The 19,210-nt window shown below is 42.8% G+C and overlaps 1 pseudogene; it reads right to left on the reverse strand.

The window, feature by feature from the left end:
- Positions 1–16,583: 16,583 nt before the first annotated feature.
- On the reverse strand, positions 16,584–18,148 carry LOC148508577 (interferon-induced protein with tetratricopeptide repeats 5 pseudogene; annotated as a pseudogene).
- Positions 18,149–19,210: the final 1,062 nt, after the last annotated feature.

Genomic DNA, 19,210 nt, shown 5'->3' on the forward strand with positions numbered 1-19,210 from the left:
TTGAAAGGTTACACTTTTTATTTTTTATTAACAAGGTTAGACTTTTTGGTCAAAGTACTGTGGCATAGAAATACCAGAATTTCTGGATAATGTACTGTATTAGTGAAGATTTAAAACAAAATAAAATTACCGTATAAAGTATGTACTTTAAAGGTCTCGAACCAGCGGTACAAGAAAATGGTAGATGCAGTAGGGCTAGGCATTAGCCCCCTAGACTACTGCATCTACTGTACTGTAGTTCCTAGAGTCAGGGAATCACTACAATGTCTACCGTATTGTACTTACAACTACAGTTATAAGTACCGTATAATACAGACAACTGGGCATGCGCAGTGCTATGAGACTCAATACGCCACAGTGTAGCGCGCAACAATGCGGTATACTGTATGGCGTACCGTATGGAGCAACAAACTACAGTACTGTAGCTGGGCACATATACAGTACAATAGATTGATTTTTGTAAGGGTTGGATAACAAGACTGAACTACAGTACTATAGTGAACATTAAAAAAATCCATTAAATTATAAAGGTCTCGAACATAAGGAGAGAAGTGTAAGCAAGACGGATCACCTAAGGCCTTGCTCACAAGTCTCTCCTAGTCCTCTACAGTACTTTATGTGACATCTACAGTACCATACGATGACGTACAGTACTCAGGTGTCTGTAGCGTAGAGGTAAGAAATCGTACTTCTACATTGCAGACGTCTGTACAACCTGGGTTCGAAACCAGGAAGCTTAATAATGAAGCTTTTCATTATTATTAGACAGTCAAGGTTACACTTTTTATTTTTAATATTATTATTACACAGTCAGTGTAATAATAACACACTTTCACTGTATGTGAATCATGACCTGGTACTGTACAGTATGATATTCCATACTGTACGCCATGGCGTACAGTACATAGCCATAGCGCTACAAGGGTATGGCTATGGCGCAGCACCACTGGCAATGCATTGCAACCCCGCCACTGGGCACAAGCCAGAGATCCTATTTGTACCGTAACCCATCAGAACTGGCTATAAGTTACCACAACGCAAACTGTGCTGACAGTTGACGCAATTTTGCGGTTTAAACGCCGAGTCAGTTTGTACTATAGAGACCCCTCTCTTATACACAGTCAACTATCAGTTACTAAACATATTAAATTAATAATGTTACCAAGTCTAAGACAGCATTTTCATTGACGCAAGTTTGCGCTCTGCATCTGCCCTACAAACTGCTGTTAGTCCACTACTGTAGCACCTTATGTACTGTAGTAATGAATTTACTATTGTGTATACTGTGCGGTACTGTAAGTCTCGGACAGTGCAGAATGGCACTAGTGTGAAAATTCAACAGTACTGTTGGCAATACAGACAACTGGTTATGCGCCATAAAATAGCGCAACTTAATGTATGGCTTGGCTCCACTGGACATGGGGCACACATTCCATTGTGATTAAAATCCGACCACTGGGCACGCGCAGACATTGACGCAATTTTACGGTTTAAACGCGCAGTCAGTTTGATATACAGAAACCAGTTTCTTTAACAGGGCCCATTGCCACTTGATGGTCATAATAAATAACTATAATGTCCGCGTTCATGTCAGCGCCGGCATTGACGCAAGTTTGCATTCTAAGGTACAGTACTGTATGTACAATAATAAAAATCCTAGTTTCGCTGTTTGACTCCCGAAGCACTGGGCAGACATGCGCTCCACATGTACTGTATTGAATACTGAATATTTTAAGTGAAGATTTTAAAAATAAATTAAAAAAACATACTGTATTTTCAAGGTCTCGAACCCACGGAACAAGAAGAGAGGAGAAGCAGTGAGACTAGGCATTAGACCGCTAGGCCACACACTTCACCCATTAATAGAGTTCTGTAGTTTGTAAAGTCTAATGTCTAAGCTTCTGTCAAACAATCATCGGCCGGTGATACAGACCATACCGTACGGTACATTGGAAAGTGACACCTGGTGGGCAAAATGTTGTATTACACATCATGAAATCACACGCATGCGCTATGTAGTTTAGGAAAAGTGACACCTGGTGGGCAAAAAGTTGTATTACACTTAATGAAATCTGACGCATGCGCTATGTAGTTTAGGAAAAGTGACATCTGGTGGGCAAAATGTTGTACTACACGTAATGACTTTTTTCACTAATAAACTTTCTTTGTGGCGCGACTCATGGCGTGGTGTGTGGCGCGCCATACGTGGCGTGAGAGATAGCGCTGTGATGCCACGTTATAGCTGGGCACATCAGTAGCGTACAAACGATTTTCGGCCGCACTGACTGGTTCGCGCATGCGTAATAAAAACCGTACGCATGCGCATATGTGCGAACATCGCTCGGAACGAGCGTACTGCCGCTAACGAGCGGCTCTGAATCAGGGCCATAGTCCGTTAACCCCTAATTTAATGGCTTTATTTAACCTTATTAAATTAGAGTTATAACTCTTATTAGTAACTAGGTTGCATTCATAGCTATGCTATTATCATGCTTCCTAGTTAGGGTTTGTAAAATTTGACACTGAGATTCATTATGTGCATTTGTCAAACGTCTCTGTATAAATCTTCAAATGAGATTTGTATTTAACAGCATAAACTGTAGCTATTTGCACTGCAGCTATGTTTGATGAGTTCAGATTACATTCATAGCGTCCCAGACAGGTAGCAACAAATGTTGCCAATATGTGTCCTTCCTGGGTTCTATATTAAAACTCACACATAGCTCAGTCATACACATCTCAATGTCCGTGTAACGAGGACAAGCTCACATACACAATTCTCCTATTATGGCGAATGTACATTGAAATCACAATATTACAGGCATATATTTGCTCATTTTAACACACAGCGCGGGTTTGCCGATGCGCGGTTCGCTAGTGAGGCTTTCTCAAGGCAAGCCGATTGCCTCTACTGACCCATAATTTATTCATGATGGAGGACCAATCAGAGCGTGTATCTCAGTCACGTGATATCAGTGACCAATCCAATGCTGTCTGTCATTTACTATGAAAGCTCCATGTCACATAGGCTTTATATCATGCTTTCTTGTGTTTACTATTAAATACTATGAGTTTCATTCAGAAATCCAGGTGGGAGTGTTTACTTATTCCAATTAGACTAACGCTGCATGTACCCATTCATTACTATATATAATGGTTAAATGTTCTCAATTATATACCGATATGTTAGATGTTATGGGACTGACACTTTTTATTTATATGTGGGTATATTAGAGGACTGACACCTTTTATTTAAAATGTAAGCCTCCTTGCGCGTTAACCAGGCCTTATAGTTGAGCCATGCAGTGGCATGACTTGGCAGCGTCTTTTGTGCAACTTTTACCTTCCAAGCAGCTTCTGCTGAGTAAAATGATATGCAGAATGCCTATGTTCTGAGAGCGAGTGCGGGTGTTTCTGCATGCAAAATGCTATGATACAGTGTCAGCGGCTGTAACACTGTAACGTAGTGTTTTGCATGCAGATACACCCGCGCTCACTCAGAGAACATGCTGCATATCATTTTAGTCAGCAGAAGCTGCTTGTAGTATCTAGTCGCATCACTGTGTAAATAAGACGCATTTGAAGGTAAAGTCACACAAAAGATGCTCGGCGCTACCATGTCACACAGAGCTCCCGCGTTATGTGTGGCGCGACTTGTAGCACATGGAGGATAGATGTGTGTGGACACATCTGTAACTGTTTGTTATTTGTGGATGTACTTTAATTAATTGAGAGCAAGAAAGCTGTCTGTTATCTGTCTTTATCTCTTTGTAATGAGGATGTTAGCGTTGGTCTCCAGAGCATGGTGCTCAGGGTTGATGCATGGTGCAGCACAGACCATTCCCTTGAGCTGATGCGTATAACACCGACCATTCATAGAGCATCGTTATTACAGAAACTCCTATATCGTAAGTTAGTGCCGAGATTGCACAGCAATGGCCAATGTGGTGCCAATGTATTTGTTTTTTTTCTGTGGGGGCCATGGTGCTTTATTTTTTCCCCATGAGGGACAATGTGTGTGTTTTTTCATGTGCAATGTTTTTCGTCTGTGCATGTGTCTGAGTTGCACCGTGCATACATCCTGATCGTGTTCATACAGAGTTGCAGCACAGATTCAGATGCACACACAAGGAAGTGTATTCCCAGGTTACATGGGGTTAGCTGATCAGACGTAGATGAAACACTGTATGGGTGTGTTATTGGAGTGACACGGGCGTGTTACTGGAGTGACACGGGTGTGTTATTGGAGTGACACGGGCATGTTGCTGAAAGTGATTGTGTACAGAGATGCTGAATTGCTCACATTGGAGGCCATACTCGCATGATCTGCACCTAGCATGGGGATATGCAAGATTCAATGGTGCAACCGAGGGTGGCGTCTAAAGACGCACAAACCATGGTTGCAGCATCTGTAGACACTGAAAATGGGCATCTCAGTCCTGGCACTTTCAGATGCACGGATGCACACCAGGGAAGGGCTTTGTAGCGGCACTAGAATAAAGTCACTACACAACTGCAGCAAAAGACGCAAAGAAGGTCGCAACTGTGTCCAACTCAGAATCAGGCCCTGTGAGGGGGTTTCCACCCCCTTCAACAGACCCCACCGCTTGTCAGGTCCCGCTTCAATTGGGGCTGCATCCAGAAGTTCCCCGAGCTGGTTTTCCATCCCAATCCACCCCTGGACTGTAATGTCAGATCTCCCACCATGTAATGTGGACTGTAATGTCAGAACTCCCATCATGTAATATGGACTGTAATGTCAGGCCTCCCACCATGTAATATGGACTGTAATGTCAGACCTCCCACCATGTAATATGGACTGTAATGTCAGACCTCCCACCATGTAATATGGACTATAATGTCAGACCTCCCACCATGTAATATGGACTGTAAGTCAGACCTCCCACCATGTAATATGGACTGTAATGTCAGACCTCCAACTATATAATATGGACTGTAAATTCAGCCCTCCCACCATATAATATGGACTGTAATGTCAGACCTCCCACCATGTAATATGGACTGTAATATCAGACCTCCCACCATGGCCAATTGCAAACACAGCATTGCACATTGAGCATAACACAGTATCCTTGTCAGTCTCTTTAAATTTCTTAATTAAAGGAAAGTCAGTACAAAATGAATCAGTTAGCTGACATTTTCTCCTAGGTGGTGATAATCTAAAATAATTATTAATTATTATTGTGAGCTTAAAACGCAAAATAGGATGTAATATGAATAATGGGAGACAGTCTTTTGAGTTAAAAGACGCAAGACCCAGTTGAAATACAAAATATATATTTTTCTCCCCTATGGCTGGCTCTCTAGTAACTGGGACATTTGTGCATCAGAGTTATCTGGACGCTAGGTTGGAAGGCCTAGAAGCCGGTATGATCCTGAAAAAAAATGGGATGTAGAGTATCACTAACTAAATATTTTTACACACAGTAGTCAATAAAGTAAGAAAGCGTAGACAGCTGTGGCCTGATCACTATACAATGAGAGAGCTTTGTCAAATCTTGGAGAGAGATAAAGTGGAAAAGTTGCTCACAGCAAACAATCAGCTTCTGTCATTTTTCTAGCACAGCCTGTAAAATGACAGAAGCTGATTGGTTGGTACTTTATCTCTCTCCACTTTTGGCCTGATTTTGAGATGGATGGAATTAAAATATCAGACTCAAGTGCCTGATGTTTTTTTTTCGGTGCATGCGTCCGAGACGCACTGTGAATGCATCCTGATTGTTACCTCCGAGGGACGCATTTCGAAATTGCATGGAGATCTATGACCCAACTGTTAGATTGGGTCACCCATGAGAGGGGTATTTTACACTTAAATGTCCGGCAGCCCCTGTATTTTGCTTTAGTTATTATTTTCTACATGCCCCATGCATCCCTATGGTAACAGTGAGCTGAACTTTTAGTGACTCTTGCAGGCTGGCTGGCTCTGGGCCTGCACATCTCAGGCTTACTGGACCCTGTCATGGCCAGCAACAGATAACCCTATGAAATAACCCCCTCTGTGGATTGGAGGACAAGGTTGCATGGGAGAAGAGCTCTGGAGGCTGGGCACAACTGAAGACCAAACCCAGAGAGAGTAAGGGACCTGGAGCAATGGAGGCAGACCCACCAGTGGAGATGCATATAAAAAAGGACTGCCAGAAGGAGAGAGCTGTCACATATGGGAGCTGTCACATTGCAGCATGGAACAGCAAGGAGTACCTGGGTGATTTGAAGGGGAGAAACGTAGATCAGCAGCAGCCGAGGGTGCAGTGGATGAGGAGCAGGACCCTTGGGAGGTGTGGCTGCCAGATCGGGAAGACAAAGGAGGTCTGGAGGTCAGCGATTGTGAAGAGCCAGTATCAGGACCCAGAGTACACTTTGTAGCGAGAACCCCCCCACCCGACGAAGACCCAGTTAGGACCCAGGCTGCCGGTGGGCTGTCTTGGTAGCTGCTGAATAGACCACAAGGCCTGTGTCTGCTGTGGAGGAGCGAACGGATGATAGAGAAATGGAGAGCGACAGACCGGGGCTGGAGGCTTATAAGAGGCTGTTGGAGCAGTGGGAAGTATCCGGACACCAGTGGTAGACTTTAATATTTCAGAGAAGCTGCGGGCAAGGAGAGAACCAGACCAGAGGCAGTCTTGTTTAGTCAGGGATAATGGTTGTCATAGCAGGCTGCAGGGTGCCCATCTGTTTCCCACTAATTATTTCAGGGTGAGACAGTATATATGGCAGTGTTGTTGTGAGGTCTTTGCTAATTGGAGAAGATCTACCTTGCCCCGTGTTAACCCTGTCCCAGGCCCTAAGCTGCAGGTTGGTTCTGAGGAAATACTTATGGTGCATATAGATGGGACGATTGTCAATTATAACGATATCGTTGAACGATCTCCCGGGTGTGCTGGATGATTGATATCGATCATCCAGCACACCACCAACCCACCAACAATGGCTATTGACCTGCGATCAACGATCGCGGGTACCTATAGTAACCTGGTCGATATCGACCAGGTTGACCTGCATGCACAGTCGATTGACGATATCTTTATCGTCCATACGTGCCCGCGCATCACAGGTCGTTGGTGGGTTTGAGGCACCGAAAAATGCACGATATGAACGATAACGATATGATCGATATCGTTATCGTTCATATCGTGCATTTTTATCGTGCCGTGTGTACGCACCTTAAGAGTATAATGCTTGCTGTTATTATATTTGGCTATTGTGTTCAGGGAGGTTGTCTGCTAAAATATGATGTTGAATTTTACTGCGATGCTTCAAAGTCAATTCCTGTTAATACTGTTTTGCTATCCTAAAAGTTCACTAATGTGTAGCCTTCAATGTACATTTTTCCTGCTAAAATGTTTGCTAATCTCACGGCATTGTCACTAGGTAAATGTCAAGTGCTTAGTTCAGTGTTATACCTGATAGCCATGAGGTATTGCTAAGTGCATGTTAAAAGTGCTGGTTACAGCCATGGCCTCTTACTGTGAATTTTTTAAGTAAATGTTTAAATTTAAATGTTTCTTCTCTTGCTAAGTGTTATGTCGTATGTCACTCCAATGTTTCCAAGTGAACATTTTACATAGCAATTTGCTTATACTGTTGGCAAAATAGAGACTGCTTATTCTGCTCAAGCTGGTGCACTACAAGTAACGTAGCAACCTGCTGACACAGAGCCTGATTCAGACCCGCTCGTGAGCGCATAGCGCTCGCAAGCGGGCCGATGGTCAGACAGTGCGTAAGCTCGGTGAGCGCACTGAGCGTGTGAGAGCCCCGGAGCAAATGAGAACTTCACTCGCTCGGGTCTCGCAGCAAAACGGGACGGCTGTCAATGTTGAGGCGGGTCGGGGGGTGGCTGCACAAATGGAGGCGTTCCCAAAGGAACGCCTGCCGTTTGTGGGCAGCCCTACTGACATCACATGTGATGTCAGTACTGAACTTCCTGCTCTATTAGAGCAGGAAGTTCACTGGGTCTTGCGGTGGATGAGACCCTACCAAAAGGGTCTCGTCGCAAGCCCGATGGTCGTGATGATTGCGACCATCGCCAGGCAACCCGCACAAGCTGTGGGTGGTCACCCACAGCTATGCGAGTGGCCTGGATGCGGATTTTTTATTAAAAAATCTGCCCTGATTCAGAGCGAGCGCCTCTGAATCAGGATCACTGTTTGCAATTTAGAGACTGATTAGTCTTTTAACACTGGTGCACTACAAGTAACATAGCAACTTGCTTATACTGCTTGCAATATGGAGAATGCTTATTTTTCCAGCTGGTGCACTACAAGTAACACAGCAACCTGTTATTCTGTTTGTCTTTGAGAGACTGCTTACACTGTTTCCAATTCCGTGACCGCTTATTTTTCTCACACTGGTGCATCACAAGTAACACAGCAACCTGCTTATGCTGTGTGTTATTTAGAAACTGGTGTTCTTACTTCAGGCTGATGCACTACAAGCAAATTAGTGACCTGTATTTGTTTAACCTTCTTTTTAAAAGCTGTATTATATGGTAAAGATTGTTTTATGTGTAATTTCATTGGGTTATTTTCCTTTTAAAACCCTTACTGTTAACTCCTGAGTCCAAAATAAAATAGTGTTGGGACCTCCTTTATTGTGTGGTCATTGTGTCTATAAGAAAAGAGGAACAATTCACACCAGGCTTGCCTCTCTGATTTACTGGAATCTGATCCTTGTAAGGAAGGACCAACTTAGGCATACTATTGGGTCATTATACAAATTGGCATCACGAACAGGATCGGAGGGGGCGATTCAAATGTTACGTGGGTGGCGATAATTAATGACCGACCAGTTTTGCAATTCAATTGTTCTGGGTGCTCATTAAATATCACCCTCTTTACGCCCTATTAGACCAGGTTTAAAAATGTAAAACGGAGGAGCAGATGGCCAACAGAGCAGTGGAGAGTGGCAGACCAGGGCTAGAGCCTTGTAATAGGCTGTTGGAGCAGCAGGAGGTATCCAGAGACCAGCGGTGGTGTTAATGTTGTGAAGGAGCTGTGGGCAAGGAGAGGACCTAGCTAGAGAGATTACTGCCTCCACCCCAGAGAAGATCAGAGGACTCCTGAGATGACCCTGGCTGCTAGACCTCAGATGAAGGACCTGAGGACTCCAGCACAGAGTAGTGGGACAGCAGTGATGATCGGCGTAGCAGCCGCAGTGAGAGTCATCACCTACAGTACTGCATAACTCCTTGTTGAACAGCCCTGGCAAAGAGAAGACCTAGGTGAGAAGTACCCTGGCTGTGAAGACTCCTGGCTGTGGGTGCCCAGTGAATACCTCAGCAGAAGGACCAGGAGAGGACCCCTGTGGCAATGGGAGAAGCCATCAAGGATAGTGGAGGTCCGCAGCTGGTGATGGATGAGTGGCAGGGGTGGGCTAGGAATCTGTCACTGTTTAAAGAAAACGGAGGGGGCAGGTCAGTTGGTCCATACCTCCCTGTGGGGACTGGCAATTGGCTAGGGGCGTAGCTAAGGCAGCCTTGTTCAGTAAGGACATAATGGTTGTCATAACAGGCTGCAGGGTGCCCATCTGCTTCCCACTAATTATTACAAGGGTGAGACAGTATATATGGCAGTGTTGTCATGTGGTCTTTGCTGTCAGGAGGAGATCTACTTTGCCCCATGTTAACCCAGGCCCTAAGTTGCTGGTTGCTTCTGAGGAAATACTAAGAGTGCAATGCTTGCTGTTATTATATTTGGCTATTGTGTTCTGGGAGGTTGTTTGCTAAAATACGATGCTGAATATTACCGTGATGCCTCAAAGTACCTTGTTTTCCCTCTTATTAATATAATGGTGCTTGTATGTTCTCATCTGTTGAGTCCGTTGAGTCCCCTCCAGTTCTGACAGACCCATGTGGAGGTAATGTAGGAGGAGGAGCATTTGGTGATGCAACAGCAACAGGATCACCATCAACATCTGCAAGTATGTCTAAGGGGAGATCTTCATCCTACAAGTCCCCTACAAATCCTTCTAGAAATTCTTGTATGTCAGAAAGATCATCTTCCGCCATGTTTGCCAAAATTCAAGAGCCATCTGAGCATTTTTTTGCTATCCAAAAAGTTCACAAAAGTCTAGCCTTCAATGTACATTTTTCCTGCTAAAATGTTTGCTAATTTAATTTCACGACAAGAGGTCTGATTCAGCAGCGATTGCAACTACGTACGCAGATTGAGTGATTGTTTGCTATTGCGCATGTGTATGCACCACACTGCTCGTGCGCTGCAATCGCACTGTGATCATGCACACAGTGATGATGGGGAGTGGTAGGAGAAATGCAGGCCATTTGAACGTCATCTCCTGGGCGTGCATAAATTAGCAACTGCTATGGCATATGCAGCTGTTGTAAATGCTGCGTGAGAGTTGAGTGCACATCGATAGTACCGATGCGCATGCAGAGCTGACAGGGCATCGGAGGACAGAGACCCGGAGATGGGAATGATAGCAGCTGTGATCCATCATGGTGATTGTAAGCGGAGTGGATGACAGGTGCAGACAATACCGTCGAGCAAGTTTTGTTACACAGGTATGAACGCATTGCCATGTATACTCCTGCAATGCCATGTATACTCCTCCAATGCCATGTATACTCCTGCAATGCCATGTATACTCCTGCAATGCCACGTATACTCCTGCAATGCCACGTATACTCCTGCAATGCCATGCATATTTTGCACATTTCTGCCAAATGTGTTAAATGTAGTTTATTGTCATTTTATGAATTTTTCTCATTGCACTTTATCTCAGTGCGAGTTATTAGCCAAATCACTGAGATTACAATAAACAATGCTACACATTTCCCTCACCTTTGCCAAGAACGTTTCTAATCTTTTTACAAAATACATACATATTTTTTTATAAACTTTAAATGTACAGTTTACATTTCTTTGTCATAGTATCCTTGTTTACTTTGAATTTATGTAGCAACAAAAGAGAGTTCCGCACTGGACAATACAAATCAATTGTTCACAAGTATTTGCACAAACCAACATGGACAAGAATCAGTAGGTTGATAATTCCTAGATTGATCTGGATGTCAACTAGCCAGAACAGTATGTCGATATATCAATGATCCCTTATTAAGATCTTACGGGGCTTTAGTAGTGACACCTTAGATTGTATAATAGCAACTTGTACTGATCAATAGGTTACTCAGTTGATCTGTCCATAATTCAATTTCCACATATCAAATCATTCATATCTTATAGGTGCATAGACACCTGGTATTCACAAACTTAGTGCAATTGTTTTTGTAAAACAGTAGATTATACCAAAATGATTCAATTATTTCTTCATCCACTGTGTATGCAGCATAAGATACAGTAGGTGAAAATTCACAGCAACATTAACCCTGTACTGCATCTGCTGTTATGCAGCTTGAAGATCAGTAGTTGCATGATGAGAGTACAGCACAGTGCTCTAGTGCTGTGGAATTAAGTAAAGGATGCTTCTGCTGCAAACCGGGAAGCGGCAGGGCACGCTGTTGTTCATAACATTGCAGCGTGTCCCACGCAGGCTACGGTACCGTGAGAGAGCATAGAAAAGAGAAAAATGTACCTGACCACTGACAAGGTATCAGCGGGGGATGTGTAGTACAGTGAGAGCTTTCTGACACCGGTGGGAGATCAGCCGTGCACAGCCGACCCTCCCTCCTCCTGTCCTGGACGCGCATTTCGCTTGTCGGCTTTCTCAGCAGGGAGCCTAAATCAGTGTCATTATGTTGCGTGGTAAATTAGAGGTATAAATTATTCATATGATACATAAAATGTCATAACCCTTTCTGATTCTCATGTTACATGGAAAAAACATAAAGAGACAGAGGTAAGCAGATCTCAATAAACCTGTAGATAAGGATCTCTATGATTCTTTGATAGAGAAATTATAAGGTAGTATTAGCCGATTCTTTTTGTAGTAAGGATGTACACATTGTATTAGAAAATAACTTAGGCAGAATGAACTTTTAGCATATGCCATAGGTATATATGACATTCCTAAGAATATCAATATCTGTATAGCATTTACTAATAGAAGCATGATGTTACTGAATGTGATATAAGATGTAGAGTTGTGTCTCGTGTGATCCGCTACTAGGGTTAAGATGGGACAAGTAGTGCATGGATAATAACATAGTGTGTGGATTTTTGTAGTAAAGTTCAACCTAGACAACCATGTCCGTAAATCTAGGAGACAATAGTACCATATATTTGTATCAGTCAGGAGCGTAAGAGGGTAATCATCATTCTATCGGAACTTACTCGTTACAGTATCATTCCACCACCTATCGTCCATAGTGGGGGGATAGTAGATAATAACCTTATAATTGGGTACTGGGGATTGGGTTAGATCCACCTATACTTCAATTAGGTGGAAGGAATGTATACAAGTATCCATCCAAATATGAGCATTAGCTGTCATTCTAATCCATTTGGAGTATGTAGGGCAGATTGATCCCTCTATGGTATGTCCCCTTAATGTATTAAATCAGAGCTCAACAATCAGAAAACCACTTTAAACTCAAGGAATAAGGATCTACATATCCCTAAACATATAGGTATATGTATAGATAAAGTGGTATACCATGGCACTGTCAGGTTCACCTGAGGCATGTCTAAAATGTGACGGTACCTCCGGCCATCATACAGTATGTGTATATTACCGAAGGAATCCAGGAATTGACTCAATTGGTAATAATGTATCTAGTACAATAACATAGTCCGGCCTATTCTTTGTATACCATTACTGTGTATCATAAATGATCACTAGGTCAAATGAAAGTCAGATATTCTGAGCAAGTTTGTTAAATAAAATGAAATAGACAACCCCTAAACATCGAAAATCATTTTTGATTTGCACTAATTTTTTTGAATATGGCCCATTCTATTTAGGTGCAGCTGTAATTTGATCCCCTGTCAGATGACTTATCTCCGAGATCTCCATTGCCACTTTATAGTTGCTAGAATGCCTCTGTTTACACAGGATGCCTGTTCATACCTAGACACCAAGGAACTTTTATGCCTGTTCCTTGTTTCCCCGGGGATCCTGAGGTGCCTGCGCTCCCTGCGTTTTTGCTGGTTTTGCTGTTTTTGCCCATTGTTACACTGCTGGTGGAATCGATTCTTGTGATGTCCATGAATATCTTCATGTGCTTATTTAATGTCTAGGAGCTCAGATAAGTATGTTTTAGCTTGTACTATTCATATCTCTAACACTTATGATGTCACTTCCGGTTTAGTGGTATTTATATGGGGGCCTGAGAGACCATATTGCTGTATGTACCTGAATTATTTTGCTGTATCTGCTGTGTGATTTACATTGTTGGCCATCTTGATGAAGGTTCACCTGGGACCGAAACGTTGATTTATGGCATTATTGGCACTTGGATGTTCATTTATTCTCAATAAAGAAGAAAATATGTATCGCTTTGGTGAATGCCCTCTTTCCATATTTTGGATAAATTGTGTATATTGTGGTAGCTGCTGCGGCACCCACTGAGGTGCACCCCTCCTCATTTTGAGCATTTATAGATGTTAGTGCGGAACTTTGTTGTGTGTATATATATATATATATATATATATATATATATTAGCTGAAGTACCTGACGTTGCCCGGGTATAAATCTTTAAGTTATTAAGTTTTATTATGTCATCCAAATCTATCCAGTGGAAGGCCCAGAACAGGCTCCCTGGGTCAAGGTTCTTCCTGGCGCACTCCGTCGTAAGATCCGAACTGGACCCCAACCACTCCATTGAGGATCCCAGACCAATTGCCACTCCTCAGTGAAGTTTTCATCCTAATCCATCCAGTGTCTCCTCAGGTTTTGGTGTAAAATCTGGGTACTGTGTAGTGGACATCATAAAGGAGGCTTGACTGCTTTGTGCAAACTAGTGCTTGAATATTCCTTCGTAGTTACTGGACAGCTAAACAGGACATTCTGGAGTTGGAGAGCATCACTATCAATATCACAAATCTTGTGAAAGAATATAATGTTTGTTGTAATAAGTGGCTGTTATATCTTGTCAGGTATATATGGATAAATGAGACATATGAAGAAATACTGCATATTTGTATATATTAGAGACTAGCTGAAGTGCCAGGCTTTGCCCGGGTTTAAATCTTCAAGTTAAGTTTTATTATGTGATGTCATCCAAATCCATCCAGTGGAAGGCCCAGACCAGGCTCCCTAGGTAAAATTTCTGCCCTGCGCACTCTGCCGTGAGGTCCGACCTGAAACCCAACCACTCCATTAGGCATCCCAGACCAAATGCCACCTCTCTGTGAAGTTTTCATCCAAATCCATCCAGTGGAAGGCACAGAACAAGTTCCCAGGGTCAAAGTTCTGACATGCGTACACCAACGGGAAGTCTGACCAGGTCCTCAATGCCCTAGTATATCTTCTGGGATCCAATGTTACCACTCTGTGAAGTTTTTGTCTAAATTATGCAATGTTGTTCAAATACATCCAGTCGAAGTCCCAGAACAGGCCCCCTGGGTCAAAGTTCTACCTGGTGTACTCTTCCGTGAGGTCTTTCCGGGACCTCAAATACTCCATTAGGCATCCCAGATCAATATACACCCCTCTGTTAAGTTTTCATCCAAATCCATCCAGTGGAAGGTCCAGAACAGGTTCTGTCCAGTGTACACCAATGGGAGGTCTGACTGGGACCTCAACCCCCTAGTATGTCTTCTGGGATCCAATGTTACCACTCTGTGAAGTTTTGTCCAAATCCTTCTAGTGGAGAGTTCAGAATAACCTCCCTGGGTCAAAGTTCTGCCCAGTGTACACCATTGGGAGGACTGACTGGGACCATAACCCCCCTAAAACCTGACCAGGATCCAACTGGACCACCTTGCATTGATTTCATCACAATCAATGCAGGATTGTCTGAATGCATAACCTGATAGAGAAACAAACAGACCAATGCCTTTTTATATATAAGATTTGTCGCTCTGTTGCTTTGTCGTGTTGTCACTACTGTATGTGGTCTAATTGTTTACTTTTTCAATCTACTATATAAGAGCAACAATTTGTCCTTCTGTCTTTCTATACAAATCCAGAAGACCGATGCCGGAATCCCGATATGGCTCGGCATTCCGATGCCGGAAACAGCCGGCATCCCGATCGTAAGTATAGCGGGGCCGGGTAGGTAGTAGCTGGAGGGGAGGGTTAGATTTAGGCACCCCGAGGGGAGTTAGGGTTAGACTGTGGAAGGGGGATGATTAGGGTTTGGCTTCAGACAGGGGGGATTAGGTTTAGACACCACTGGGGAGAGGTTAGGGTTAGGCACTTGCCGGGAAGATTAGGGTGCAGGGTAGGGAGGGTTAGTGTTAAGGTAAAGTAAAGGAGAATTAGGGTTAGGGGGTGAATAGGGCAGGGGACAACTACTTACTGTTCCCGTGTTGTGATTGTAGGCATCAGGATGCCACTGTCAGTCTATTGACAGCCGGCATCCCAACTATCGGGATATAATACAGATTCCCCAAGAAGTACCCCCTTTTACTGTGCATGTGCAGAATAATAACATGCATTTTGCTAGGAATAAAAACTCAAAAGGTACATGCAACTACATGAGCCCCAGAGTATCTATAATATGCTAGATTGGCCCAGAGTGTCCTGTGCACATCGGTTTTTCGGTCTAGAATTGTTTTCCAAAAAAAAATCTTGATATATTGAAATATTTATTAAAGGATATTTTAAATAATACGTTATGGGCATATTTATTACTTATCAGGTTTAAGACCCAAATATTAATTGATAAATATCACAACATATACAAATAATAATGTGTACTGTAATTATGTATAATTTTGCCATTAAATGTATTCAAACTTAACAACACAGCAAAGCAAAGTGAAAATAGCAGTTCTGAGCCTTGTTGTAGAATATCTTCTATGTTATTTCTTCTAGCTCTTTCCAGGCTGTGCAAATATCAGGAAGTTTTCTGACTCTTCACAAAGTTAGTTGGACTTTAATTCATTATTCATTATTCCCACTGACATTACTATTGGTGTATGCGCTCCTGTGTCTCTGGGTAGGGGCAGTTAGTTTTCCCCTCAAGTCATTTAACTTTATATCAACTATAGGAATATCCTTCATATATGATTGAATATTACTATAAAGTTTTTAAATATAGAGCCTCATTTAGAATTATGTGTAAAAGTGCTTATTTTACATACAAACTAAAATGTCCATTCACTTACATTTTCTGGATGTATTTTGTGTTGCATGTATTTCATATGTGGAATGTTAAAAGTAGTGTATAAATATGTCCTGTGCACTTATCATCAGCTTAGAAACTTGCACCGTCTTCTAAAATTAGTATTTTAAATACATGTGTAAATATAAGTATAAATTGGGGTGCTAGGTTGACTTGCATCTCTCTTCACACCCCTATTGTACACTGGAATGCCCCCTGCTGATTCTTCTTAACTCTAAATATATGTGCAAGTTGTGTTTGTGTACAGTGTGAGAAATTCACATTTTTGTGTGGCTTATAAGGATTTATATTCAACTTAAAAACAAACTCTTATTGTCAGTTTTATATATAATGTCCTTCTTATAACGTAACAGTATTTTATATCATCAACTTCAGCTCACAGAGATCGCTCAGATATTCCTTATTGTGATCATATTATAATGCTTTTTCATAAGACTCAATTGCCTCTGAGGTTTTTCCATTATTCTTATAGCCAAATCCAAGCAAACTGAACCCCAGAGGATCTGTATGGTCACGCTAAATCTTTCTCTGTGTTAGTCATTTTAAAGCTGTCTCACAGTTTTCTCTGAACTCACTTGGATTGGTTATCTGGAGGCCCATTCTATAATGTTTTATAGCCTCACTTTCAGATTTCTTGATACATTCTTGAAAATTTCCATAATAGTAGAGGATCTGCTGTTTCTCTTCACCTATAACATTGGGGAGTGACAAAGCCTTTTCAAATGTATCTTCTGCTTTTCTGTAATCCTTTGCTTCTACGTACATTTGTGCTAGGTCTATGTATGCATATACAAAGCTTTTCTTGTATTCCAGGGTTTTTTCAAAGTGAAATATGGCTTTTTGGATGAGTTCATCAAATTCTCCTGTGTGCGTTTGTCTGCTTTGGTTTTTCATCTTTCCATATGTCTTCCTTTTATTAAATGCCGTGTGTCTGTAACATAGTCCTATTTGGTGATGTAGAAATCCAGAGGAAGGTATAAATTGTAGTGCACCATTTAGGACCCGCAGAGCTTCATCTACCAGCCCTGCTCTTCTGTAAAACTTTGCCACATAGCGAAGTAGATATGGAAGGTTTGGAGCTTGTTCTAGAGCTTCTTCAACATATTTAATTCCCTCATCACCTTTGTTTAGATCTTGTAGCTTCAATGCAAGAAGTGCTTTCACCACAGCATCCTCTGGATTTAGTGCTACAGCGCGTTTCAACAGCGGCAATGATCTGGATTCTGAAGCAGGGCTTATTCTGACATTGAATCCTTCCAATCGATAAACCACTGTTGCGTAGCCAGAATTCCACTCAGGATCTTCTGTATCGAGCTCAAGAGCCTTCTCAAAACATTCTTTAGCTTTTCCATAATATCGGCCACAAAATGTTAGCAATGACCACCCTTGTTCCCCATAAATCTCAGCTATGTCTTGATTATCATTCAGTGAAAGTTGTAATTCTTTATTTGATTTGGTCTATCTTGTCTATGTAGTCCTGAGAGTCTTCATATCGCTTTAAATAGTAGTACACCCAGGCGTAGTCCCCAAATGTCACCAGATACTTTCTATCTGTCCCAACTGGATTGTTTGCTATATTATTTTCAGCTATCTGTAGATTGTCAATGGCTTTGGTGTAGTCGCCCTTAAGGTGCATTATGTAGGCCAGTAGATTGTACACCATGTATTTGCTCTTAGTCACCAGATATGGCAGCTGGCTGTGCACTCTGTTTTCCAGAGCATCAATATCGACGTCCTTTTCCAGAAGCCTCCAAGTGAAATGGCATTTTAGCTGTAGCAGGTGAGATTTCAAGGTGATCTCTGGAAGCTCACTATAGTAATAAAACAAGATAAATTGTTAGTATTAGTAGTTTGTTAAACACACCCATGCCTGCTAGTGTCAAATGGATTTACAAAATTGAACATGAGTAGACCAGTTTCATTGTTTATGTTGTGCATAATTTCAGGAGAATAATTTTCTATTTGTTCTGCACTCCACCAATATCACTTATGAAGTTTAAAGTAGAGATGATCGGTTTGGATTTTGTGGAATCCGAACTGCTCTGAACATCGACCGCTGTTCGGGTCTTCCCCGCCTGAATCGGATCCCACTTCGAGGCCGAACGGCAGCCTCCTGACGTCGGATCCTCGTAAGAGAATCCGACATCAGTGCACACCCTCCACAGAAACAAACACACAGCCGCCAGCGGCCAATGAGAGTCAGACAGGCTCTCATTGGCTGCTACGTCCATGGATGAAGCTGGCTGGAGCTCAGTCATGAGCTCTTCCTTCCACCCCCCCCCCCGCGCCACTGAATGTGATGGGTGAGACTTCATGATGTCTCTACCATAGTGCAGAGAAAAGCGGACGGCTGCGGTCAAGGCAGGAGCGAGGATTCAGGTAAGTGGTTTTTTTTCTTTGTGTGTAAGGGGGCGCTACTGGGGGCATACTACTAGGGGCGCAACTACTCAGGGCACTTCTAATGGGGGCATACTACTAGGGGCACTACTAATGGGGGCACAACTACTAGTGGCACTTCTAATGGGGGCATAATACTGGGGGCATACTACTAGGGACACAACTACTGGGGGCATACTGGGGCACTATTAATGGGGGCATGCTACTTGGGGCACTACTACTGGGGGCATACTACTAGGGGCGCTACTATTGGGGGCACAACTACTTGGGGCACTTCTAATGGGGGCATACTACTGGGGACACTACTGGGGGCATACTACTAGGGGCACTACTAATGGCATACTACTGGGGGCACTACTACGGAGGGCATACTACTGTGGGCATACTACTAGGGACACTACTAATAGGGGCATACTACTAGGGTCACTACTAATGGGGGCATACTACTAGGGTCACTACTAACGGGGGCATACTACTAGAGACACAACTAATGGGGGCATACCACTAGGGACACAACTACTGAGGGCACTACATAGGGGGCACTACTACTGAGGGCATTGTATAAGGGACACCACTGCTGTGGGCAT

Source organism: Taudactylus pleione, unplaced genomic scaffold (assembly GCF_031769625.1).
Source record: "Taudactylus pleione unplaced genomic scaffold, aTauple2 ptg000354l, whole genome shotgun sequence".
In the NCBI taxonomy this organism is placed as follows: Eukaryota; Metazoa; Chordata; class Amphibia; order Anura; family Myobatrachidae; genus Taudactylus; species Taudactylus pleione.